Source organism: Camellia sinensis, chromosome 2 (assembly GCF_055761805.1).
Source record: "Camellia sinensis isolate YWXY chromosome 2, ASM5576180v1, whole genome shotgun sequence".
Lineage (NCBI taxonomy): Eukaryota > Viridiplantae > Streptophyta > Magnoliopsida > Ericales > Theaceae > Camellia > Camellia sinensis.
Genome location: NC_138962.1, coordinates 49,468,684 through 49,481,486, shown reverse-complemented (window position 1 = coordinate 49,481,486; position 12,803 = coordinate 49,468,684).

Below are 12,803 nucleotides of genomic sequence, written 5' to 3'. Positions count from 1 at the left end.
AAAATCATCATAAAAACAAGTCACTAATTTTCAACTTTCAGTGATAGTTTAAAAATTTGTCATTAAAAAACGTCACTAATTATAAGATTTAGTCGTAATTTAAAAAAATCGTGACTAAAAAAAAGCACTAATTGTCAATTTTTAATTATATATGCAAAAAAAATGTCAAAAAATTATTTTTAGTGACGATTTTACTATAACTTATTTTTAATAAGATTTGATAAAAATTAAATCTAACTATTAAGATTTATTAATAATTTATCTTATTACAAATTAGTAAATCATTCATCTAAAATTTATATTGAATCATCATAAATTTATTTTAAATAATAAAATCAATAAAGATGTCTTTTTTTCACAAGTACTCTAATGAATATATACAGATACACAGTTGCAGTGAAATAATCCAGAAGGCAAATTTGAAAACAAAAAGACAAAAATGTCTTTCACCTCCTTCATGCCTAATATGTAACTTTGCCTACGTGCCAAAAAAAATAAATAAAAAATAAATAAAAGCTATACTAATGTGTGTTTGGTTGGGAGATTTGAGAAGGGATTTGGAAAGGAAAATGGAAAAGGTAAGTGAAATGTGAATAAAACATACCTATATTTCACCTAGTTTCACACACCTTTTTCCTTTCCCTTTCCAAATCCCTCCCTAAATCTCCCAACCAAACAAAGCGTAAGGGTTGGTTTGGGAAAAAATTTTTAGTTTGATTTTTTAATTATTTTTAGTTAATTTAGTCAGGTTAAATTAATTTTGTTTGAAAATAATTTTTTGATCTTTTTAACTTTTTTATTTTTTTATGAGAGAAAAAATTAAATAATTATAATTTAGATGTGATATTTTATTTTATTAATTTATTTAACTTTTTTTTTCTTTTCATTCTTTTTTAATTCCAACAACTCCAACTCACTTGCCAAACGGGAGCTAATATTTATGATATTTACGGAGTTGGACAAAGTTAGAGAAGTGATTGTAAGATTTTACTTGTGTATTACTAAATGCAAAATTGTCCATTTACACGAGAGAAGAGTGGATTTCAAAATTACACTTTGACCTCCGTAACATACAACCTTATCTATTTACATCATAGGCGACCTGACTTAGATAATTATCTCACTAACAATGCATTATAGAAAGCTAATTGCATACATAATAAAAAAATCAAGATTATTATATACATAATTTATATATATTTAGTAATTTATTTATTTTAATTAATTATACACATTGTTATAAAAATTAAATTATAAATTAGTCTCTAAGCTTTCGTTTGGATGTGGGCTGATTTTTTGACTTTTTAATTTTTTTTGATTATTTTAGCCCGAGGCTAACTCGTTTGTGATGAGTTTTTTGACTTTTGTGAAAAGAAAAATGATTATAATTTGAATGTGATATTTTATTTTATTGACTTTTTAGTTTATTTTGTCTTTTTGTGACTAAAATAACCAAATTAGCTTATGCCAAACATAGCCTTTAATTGAGCTAATAATTAAGTCCGATTTGAGAATTAGTTACATTAGTTAATTTTTTTGACTTTGTATAAAAAAAAATATGCAAAAAGTAGAGAGTCATACAATAATTTATAGTGATTTTTTTGTTTTTTTGTTTTATTACAAGCCTCTCTTCCCAAATTAAAATTTATTAGTATTTTGGCAATACAATTAAACGCTAATTTTTTGACTTTTTAATTTTTTTGAGTAACATTATCTCTTTATTTTTGGATACGTTTGAAAAAAAAAAAAAAATTAAAACAGAGGATTGACTGCATAAGAGTATAAAGGAATAGAGTAATTATTTGATCTAATCTGTTTATCATTAACAATGTTATTATTGTACAATTGGCTATTATTAGAGAACCCGGTTTTGTAGCTCGAAAATTATGAGGCTTGAATGCCCGAGTCCAAAACGACAACGTTTTGAATTTTTTATTTTTTTTTCTTTCTCATTTTTTCTGAGGATGAAGAACGTGAAAGTAAAGAAGAAAATAAGAGAGAAGAGGGAGCTGGAGCTGGAGCTGGAGCTGGAGCTGGAGAATACAAAGAGGGAGCTGGACAACATCTTCATCAACATCATCATCATCATCAACAATTTATTTATTTATTTATATTTTTATTTTTTTCAGATCTAGATCTACTTAGGAAAATAAAATAAAAATGAGAAAATGGAGTGTGAGGAATATCTTCATCAACATCATCATCATCATCAATATATTATCATCATTAACAAATTTTTTTTTTTTAGATCTAGATCTACTTAAAAAAAAAGGAAAAAAAGAAAAAACAGAGTCTGAAAGAGGAGATCGACGATACCCACCGGTGTCGCCACCATCACCGTCGATCGTCTTTTCTCCTTTTTTTCTGTCACCTCTTCTCTCTCTCTTTCTCACACACTCTCTCCTCTTATTTTCCCACTGTCTGTGTTCGAAAGAAAGAAAAAGAAAAAAAAAATGTCCAAAACAACATCGTTTTGGGCAGTCGGGCCATTTGAGCCAAAAGAATTTCGAGTTACGAATCATTTTTGTTGTTAGAGATGTGAACTATATATAATAAATTATTTTTATGTGAAATGATTGTTAATATATTATTTTTTTATTATTTTTTAACAGACATTAATTTTAAAAATAAAATAGAAAAAATTTAAAACATGAAAAATCAAAGTGAGAAAAAATAAGTTTTAAAGACTAAAATGAAAAAAATAACGAAATATAAAGATAGTAAAATCTAATTTACCCTAAAATAGATAGACAAAATAAAAATAAATAAATAAAAAAAAGAAAGAAGAAAGAAGAAGAACAATCCGTTGCACGGTTGAGTGAGAAGAAAACAATTAATTAATATATAGTAAATGATTCTAGTATTCTCTCTGCTGTGATCGTACAATTATATAATAATGCGTACAATTGTACGGTGTATACGCAGGAATTGGTACATCACATTACATGTCATTGTACGTTCCGTAGGGTAAAATTAGTGACACGGTCACAGTTTGGGAGAGAGAGAAAAAAAAAAAAGATTTTTGTTTTCCAAAAATATTTTTTAGAAAATTCTACTTTTTTATTTTTTATTTATTTTTATTTTTTCTGAATTTTTTAAAAATATTTTAAGCAATTGTTTTAATTTTTAAACACACCTAATATAAATACACATAAAAATATAATTTTTGTGAAAAAAATCTTTTAAAAATTCACTAAATACCAAACATATAAAAAAAAAATACGAGAATTTAGTATATTTTTCATATTTTTATGTATTTATTAATTTTTTAAAATATTTTTTCACAAATTTGCTATTTTTTAGACAAATCTAAATAAGGTACATCTAAAAAAATAAAATAAAATGTTTAAAAATTTAAAAATGTTCACTAAAGACAAAAAGGACCAATTACAAATAAAACCCCAAGGTTTAGCATGTTTTGCAATTTAAACCCCATGTTTTTAATTTTGACAATTAAAACCTCGTAGTTCATTCCGTGTCACAATGTAAGCCCCCTCGTCCATCTCTGTTTTGTGAAATAACGGAGAAAGCCACTTCTAGTGCCAAAACCAACCCAAAACAACACCATTTAGAGAGAGTAACAGAAATATTTTTCTTTTGACACATATCATTTTCTTATTTGTTATTATTAAACCCTTATCCTACCACTTTCACCTCACCATAATACCAACATCACCCCCACCTTCTCAAACCCTAACCCTACTACTTTTACCCCAACCCATCTTTGTAGCTCTGGCTTTCTCCTCTGACGCCATCTTCAGATCCTCCTCTATCTCCGACATAACCCTTCATCTCCTCTCTCAACCCTATCTCATCCTTCCTCGTTCCTTCTCCTCCTCTTCCCTTGGCGAGGTCCAGCCTCGTTCTCTTCATTCGGACAACCAGTACTGAACGAATGACCTGCGTTCAGTTATATTTTGCCAAATAGAGAGCAACAGTCCAAATTCATCTTGCCGAACCACTTCGATTGTCCTTCGCCGAACACTTGCACACGCGCGAGAAAGAGAGAGACAAGAGAGTTGTAGGGGGTCGTCGCGGCACATAGTAGAAGAAGAAGAAGAAGAAGAAGGTTGCAATTGCAGATCAGAAGGAGAAAGCAGTGGGGTTGCAGGTCAGGAAAAATGGGGTAGTAGAAAAAATGATATGGGCTGTGGTAGTAGCGAGAGAGGAGTGAGGGTGAAATGGATTGTGTCGGAGATAGGAAAGTGGTTCAGTGGTTGCCCCGGATGTAGGAAAGAACGGGGATATTGCTGAAAAAAATGGAAGGAGTGGTGGCTGGAGCTGGGTAAAAGGTGGAGATTAGGGTTAGGGTTTGTAAAAGTTAGGGGTCAGGGAGGGTAAAATGGATATTTCTATTTTATATTAATTAATAATAACAAATAAGAAAATGACACGTGTCAAAAGAAAAATATTTCCGTTACTCTCTCTAAACGGCGTCATTTTGGATTGGTTTTGCCACTAGAAATGGTGTTCTCCGTTACATTATGAAACGGAGATGGATGGAGGCTTACATTGTGACACGGAATGAACTTTAGGGTTTTAATTGTCAAAATTAAAAACCTGAGGTTTAAATTGTAAAACATGCTAAACCTTGGAGTTTTATTTATAATTTACCCAAACAAAAAAATATGAAAAATAAAAATTTCAATTTTTTTAAAAATTTAATCTCAAAAACTCAAACCAAACACACACACACACACAACACTTTCCTTTCCTGCCAAATATTTTCTCGAGAAAAAAGTACTACTACTCACTCAGTGCTGCATCATGGGTCGGTGCTCCAAAAATCTGAAAGAAGGAGACAGTTGAACCAAAACCCTTTTTGAAGTTAGACAGAGAAAGCTCCATGAGAGAAAGAGAGATAGATAGATAGATAGATATCCCTATGTATATGCGTAGCCTGCTGTATCTTAACATGAGAACAGAACAGCATGATGCTCATAGCAAGAAGCCGATAGACAGTCCGGGATGTAGGTTTTTTTATTTTTTTTACCATTAATAAAGATAAAATAAATTACTCTCATTTTGTCTTAAAATAATAGTTTTTTTTTTCTTTCATAATGTGATTCCATTTTCAAGAATTAAAGACTAAAATAATATTAATTTTTTATTTTGCTCTTCTTTTAAATTTATTAATAACATAAAAATTATAATTATAACAATTGATATTTCCAAAAAAAATTAAAAATTTAATATTTAGGAACGGAATGAGTAAAATGATTAATAAGATGAAATGTTACATTCAAATCATAATTACTTTTTTCCCTTACAACTATCAAATTAACTACAAAAAAAAAAAAGTTAATTATCATCCCAAGTATAGCCTTTTTAATCATGTTAAAAAAGCTAAAAAATTTAAAAAACCAATTAAAATAACCAACTCACCAAACGGGACAACCCATTTTTGAGAAAATATTTTAGAAACATAAATGAATTATAAATTGAATATTTTTGGTCTTTTTTTCTATTTTTTTTAAAATTCTTATGAAAATTTATGACCCAACCACAATTTTAAGAAATATTATTGGTGGAAAGTGCTAAAGCTAGATTGGGACAATTACTTAAAAAAAAAAAAAAATAGAGTCATTCAACAAAATAAATCATGAATTTTTAATTTTATCAATTTAAATATTAATTTTTTGATTTATTTTCAATTTAAATCATTCACCTATTTTTATTAAGTAAAATTATTCGAAAAATAATATTTTAATCATTAAACTTAATATAAACATACATAAAATGTCTAAAAGATACTTTTTATTGAATTTAATGACTTTTTTTTTTCCCAATCAATTTTACTTAATAAAAATAGATAAATGGTTTAGATTAAAAAAAAAATTATGATTTAAATTGACAGAGTTAAAAGCTTAGGATTTATTTTGATATAAGGATAAACTTTGTTTTGTTTTGTTTTGTTTTGTTTTGTTTTTTTTTTTTTTTGTGGGTAATCATCCTGAATAGATTGTTGTTAGTGTTGTAAGAGCAATTCCAACACTACTTTCTAATTTTCATGCAATTTTTTATTTTTTTTTTATCTATCCATATTTAATTAAAAACCTTGCAAGAGCATCCACACTAGTTTTTTTCAAAAATTTAGTCAAATTATAGCTAAAAAAACTATTTTACTATTTTAGTTAGTCACCTCTTTAGTACCTACTACATCAAACTCTCTATTCTAACTTAATCTTATTGAAATATTATTTTTCTTATTGGGTTTGTTATTTTTCTTTTTTTTTATTAAATTGATTAGTTACTTGCCAAATAATTCTTAAAAAATGCAAAAAAAAAAAAAAAAGCCCATTGACCGAGCAGACATCCGGTAACACTAATCTCCGTGTTGTGGTGATGAACAGTATCTCGCTTGTTATAGCGAGATGCTATAACACTTGTAAATTAGTGATAAACAGTAGTGAGATTGATACACGTCCATTTTTTATGAACAGTATCACTAATTTAGTTAAAAAATAATTTTAGCTACTTTGATACAGATGCTCTAAGACTCTACAAATGTAACGAACTTGAAAAAAATTGTTAAAACAATTAGTGTAATTGCCGGCCTGTTGAAAAACGTAAAATGGGATGAAACTAACTATAGTACCTAATAAACTTTTTTTAGATTCCATTTGGGCAACGAGTTTTGGCTAAAATAGTTATGTAGAACAAAATAGATTATTTTAGTTAAATATGACAAAATGTCACATCCAACTTCTAATTATTTTGTTTTTTCTTTCATAAAAGTCAAAAAAAACAAAAAAATCTTTTTAGTCTCAAGTTAAAATAGTCAAAAAGACAACTCACATCCCAAACGAGCTCTTAAAGAGTCCATTGGAGATGTTCTAAAATATGTAAAAACTATATTAAAAAATAAAAATATATAAAAGTGTATTAAAATTATAAATATTGTAACATTTTAACACCCTCAAATTAGAAATTAACACCCTGAAATTGGCAAAGAGAATGGCGTCACCGCTAACTATATATAACTGAAAAAAAAAAAAAAACGCAATTTACAAATAAATTTAAAATTTTAATTATTAATGTGCATAAAAATTATAACAGATCTGATATTATTTTTAAAAACCTACTCTAAATTGTAATTTCTCAATAAGAAATCACGGAAGAGATAAAATAATTTTTATAAAATATTTTTGTAATAGTAAATGGCAATTGTGAATTGGTGTTAATTATTAAAAACATCAAGTGTGTATTATATGTAAATTATGACACTTGTAAAATTGATTATCATAAATATTTCCCAACTAAATTTAAGGACGAAACCAAACGCCATATAGGTATAATTAAAAATCTTTTAAATCATAATAAAAATAATATTATAATCAACATATCAAATTAACACTACAATATTTATAATTAAATCATAATTAACATTATAATTAAATATTACAAATATTGTAACTGAACATGTGTACATTTGAGTGTTTTGGAAAGATGATTAAAAGTTAATTTTTTGACTTATTTTGAATTTCTTAAAAAACGTGTAAAAATGTGAAAGATGATGTGATCTAAAATAGGTTAAAAGTTAGGAAGTAATTTTTAACCCATCTCTTCCTCTTTCGGTATTTTTAAGCGGTGATACTATTTGTATTAATTAATGTACATATTAGTGTACTAATTAGTGTTATGACATTATTACTGATCTCACTTATTATATAAACTAGCATATCATCCGTGTTATGCGTGGATTGTATTTATAATTATCTATATATGTGAATTGTGATTTTTAAATGTCTTATTTTCTTTTCTTTTTAAATGTTTTCTTTTTTTTCTTTTTTATATTATATTAAAGTTTAATATTTTGGTAATAATTATATGTGTTAGACTTTTCAAGAATTAAATGTCTTTTTTTATATTATATTATATTAAAGTTTAATATTTTGATAATAATCATATGTGTTGGACTTTTCAAGAAATTTTTTTTATACTTGTTTTTAATGTATTAAAGTGTTATTATGAGGGATAATAATCATATGCGTTGGGACTTTTCAAGGAATTCATGTGTTGGATTTCAAAACATTTTTTTTATGCTTATTCTTAATGCATTAAAGTATTATTATGAGGGTAAGACTTGAGAGTTAGGAGAAGTTAATAAATGCTAAGTTTTTTTTTTCAAATCAAAAAATCAGGTAATTTAGATTGAGAGATTGGAGCTCTCACAAGGCTTGGGGTTAAAAACCCCCTTTTACTTAATATATAGTATAGATAGACGGGGTGCTTTGGGAAGACGGTAAAAAGTTAGCTTTTAGCTTTTTACCCGTGCTAGCATATCACCCGTGCTATGCACGGATTGTGTTTACAATTATCTATATATGTGAATTGTGATTTTTTAATTTTTTTTTAAATGTCTTATTTTTTTCCTTTTTTATATTATATTAAAGTTTAATATTTTAATAATAATCATATGTGTTGGACTTTTCAAAGAATTAAATGTCTTTTTTTTATTATTATATTATATTAAAGTTTAGTATTTTGATAATAATCATATGTGTTGGACTTTTTAAGAAATTTTTTTTATGCTTGTTTTTAATATATTAAAGTGTTATTATGAAGGATAATAATCATATGTGTTGGGACTTTTCAAAGAATTCATATGTGTTGGATTTCAAAGAATTTTTTTTTATGCTTGTTCTTAATGCATTAAAGTGTTATTATGAGAGTAAGACTTGGGAGTTGGGAGAAATTAATAAATGCAAAGGTTTTTTTTTTTTAAATCAAAAAATCAGGAAATTTAGATTGGGAGATTGGAGCTCCCACAAGGCTTGAGATTAAAAATTTCCTTTTGCTTAATATATAGTATAGATAGATTATAAATAATCAAAACTTTTAAAATTATGTCATATTATCCGTTAATATATTAATTAATATATTAATTGATACATATAACATTATTTATTTGGGTGAATTACACTAATGGTCCCTATAGTTTGGGGCTTGTGTCATTTTGGTTCCTGACTTTTCAATTGTGACACATTTGACCCTGAATTTTGAATCTTGTTCCAAATAAGGACAATTGTAGATACTATTGGATTTTTCAAGAGCAAAATCGTCAATTTGATAAAATATAAATTAATTTGAAAAAATAAAAATCAAAAAATTATTTTTGAATTTTTAAAAATTATTTCTAACTACTAAAGATAAAATTATATAAAATTGATAAATCTTTTAGACATTGATTTATTTTTTTACCAAATTAATTTTTATTATGTATTTAGATGATGATCATGTAAAATTAATTTTTAAAAATTAATAATGTAATTTTTATTAATTTTTATCAATTTTACATAATTTTATTTTTGGTGGGTATAAATAATTTTTTAAAAATTTGAAAATATTTTTTTTAACATTTATTTTTGTCAAATTAATTTATATTTCATCAAATTGACGATTTTGCCCAATTGTTCTTATTTAGAATAAGATTTAAAATTCATGATCAACTGTGTCACAATTAAAAGTCAAAAATTAAAATGACACAAATCTCAAAGAAGTGGGTTCGCTTTTTGGCTTTTTGGCTTTTTTGGCTATTTTAGCCTGGGCTTAAAAGCTTGGTTTGGGAAGGGTTTTTTGGTTTTTTGGCTTTTTTGAGTTTTTTTGTGAGAGAAGAATGTAATGATTATGGGTTGTATGTGATGTTTTGTTTGTTATGGCTAAAATAGCCTATTTTGTTTTTTGTGGCTAAAATAGCCAAAAAAGCCTGCAAACCCACTTGCCAAACACAGGCAAACTATAACAACTATTAACATAATTTGCCATATTTATTTTCCAACAATGATTCATCCCACTAAAAACATCACCACTAATAGCACTAATGCATTAAAAAAGTAAAAAAAAAAAAAAAAAACACAACTCCAAGACCAAAACATCATATCATTAATGACGGAATCCACTGCCACCTAATTAGTGGGAGTACTAATTAGTGCTCCCAAACATTTTTCTTTATTTTTTTTTTTTGAGAGAAAGAGAGAGAGAGAGCAGCTGACAATGAATGCGAACTTACGATTTTTGGTTCGCAGTACAACCTCTTTACACTTTGCAGATGCCCCTACTTGTCCATTACCAATTATTCCTGAGATATTCAAATGCTTCCAGCTTGTTTGGTACCATTTTGTTTTTAATTTTTAATTTATATTTATAAAAAATTAAAAATTACCATAAAAATTTATTTGATAATTTTTTTTAATTTATAAATAATTGTTTCAGTTTATAAATTTAAGAAAAAATGTAAACTTAAATTAGTTTTTAAACAAAAATTTAAAAATTTGTTTGACTAACAAATTTTTATTTTCAAATAATATTTTTCCAAAATAAACTTTTTTTTCCAATTATTTTTTTAATTAATTTTTTTCAATTATAATGTGTATGATTTCATTGTCATAAAAAATAAAAAATAAATATAAATATTTTAGGCCTGAATAAACATATTTTTTAGTTTATATTTTTAATTTTTTAAAAATATTTTGTTCAAAACAAACTTGTTTGTAGTTTATATTTTTTTAAAAATAAACAAAAATCAGTTTATAAAATTTTTATAAACATAAAACAAAAATGTAAACATTACCAAATATTACCTTCAAGTTTCATATGAATTTTTAATTATATAATATTATTTTATTTTTTACTTTATTTTTTTTATGAGATTTATATTTATAAATATATACGAGACCCATTTCTTTGAAATGAAAAAATGAAAAAAAAAATATATATATATAGTATTTTCCTTAATATAGTATTATACCTACATTCTTTAATTACCCACAGCTTTTACCTAGTAGCATGTATTTGAAGTCAAATTAGCCTAATGATGAATTAACAAAGGGAGAAAATTATGTGGCATTTATAATTTCATAATATAAATTTATTTGTAAAAAGATTAATGTTATGAATAGACAGATTTCTCATAAAAAATAAAATAAAATTAACACTTGATACAAAAGCAATAGAATCTCCATTAATAAATACGCATGAGGCTTGTACCTTTGTGACCAGTAGTAAGAAAAATCATGTAAAAAAGTTGTTTGTACAGTTAGGGCTGTTAAACAAATAAAATTAGCCGAACTCGACTCGTGTTCGATTCGTTAAAAGTTTGTTCAAGATCAACTCATTATGTAAACAAGTCAAATTTAAATATAATTTTAAACTTGTTAAATTTTTATGCCAAACTGTAATAATCTATTATTCGGTTCAACAAACTTATATCCACTATAAAGAATTAATTACACAAGCTTCATTTGTGTTCAACTTGTTAAAAATTTATTCAAAATTGATTTGTTAGGTAAACAAATTAAACTTGAACATAATTTTAAACCCATTTAATTATTAAATCAATCTTAAACCCTACATGTAGCAATTTTCTTGTAAAAAATACCTTAGATTTTTTTTTTTTTTTTTAGTTACATCGGAAAGAGAACTATAACAAAGAGCTAAGCCTGTTCATTAGAGAGTCCTATCATTTTTGCAACTAACAAGCTCTTAATTTCAATTGGTGGTTCATTCACCACCAACATTTTCTTTAGGTTGTTCTACACCTAATTTAGCCAAAGCATCCGCACATAAGTTGCTTTCTTTCCAAACGTGTTGAATAGTGCATTCACATTATCTAAGAAGTATTTTGACATCTTTCACCAAGTTTTTGAAGGAACATTTGTCCCCTATTTCTTCTCCCATTAGCTGTACTATTTGGGTCGCATCAGTTTCTATCATCATATTGTTTAGTCCCTTTTATAGTATGACAGTAAGGCCCTTGTAGAAGGCCCATAGCTCGATTTATAGGCTTGTTCCCATTTGCATTTTGCCATAAACCGAAGCTTATTTTTCATCACGAAGTAGCCACAAACAAAAATATTTCATTATACTTCTGATTTTTCAAATTTTTTTTTTAAATTTTATCTGTAGGTAAAATTGTCATTAAAGACTCAAATCTTAAAGTTTTAAAATTCTAATTTCTCAATCTACCATCCCATTCCCCATACCTCCATGAGCCCATCGCTACTATTGTCTCTCGCCACCGACCCTTCACTATCACTTTTTTCTATATGGTTAGCTACTGTCTCTATCCTTCAATCCCTACACTCTTCTAACTCTTTCTTCTATATCCCCCCATCTCAAACCCCTATTTCTCAACCATTTTTTTTGCTATCCTAACTTGTCTCTATTCTATCCCCTCCACAAGTCTCCCCTCCTTGTCGTCCCCCTCCACTTAATTCCTCAATTCTCTCCCTAATTTGCAATGAGACCAATTTATTTTGTATAATGAGACCAACTTATTGTATAGATAGAAGCGCTCTAAGTTAAAAATTAGACATTTGAGGTTAAAATTTAAATGTTATAATTAAAAAAATCATGTCGTATTAATTTTTTCATTCACAAAAAATCAACATTTTAGCAACTTTTCATATACATTAATTTTTGTTGACGTTAAAAAAAAAAAAAACAAAAAAATCAATAAAAAGCTAACTCCAAACCCATATGAGAGAAGGTTGGATAAAAAAAATGCTTAATTTTTATTCTAATTAATAATTAGCATTGAGAATAATTTACATCTTTAATTAGCAACCATCTAAATAAACTGTTTATTTGTTATAAATTATCACATCATCTTTTTATTTTTTTACATATATTTTTATAAAAAATAAAAAAATCACTAAATAAATCATATCCAAATCGCCTCTTATTTCTGGACAAAATTTATCGTGATTGAATGAAATGGAGGCACACGATATTATTATATTACAAGAGATACAAAAAAAAAAAAAATAGTGTGTTTGATTTCAATTTTTTGAATTTAATTT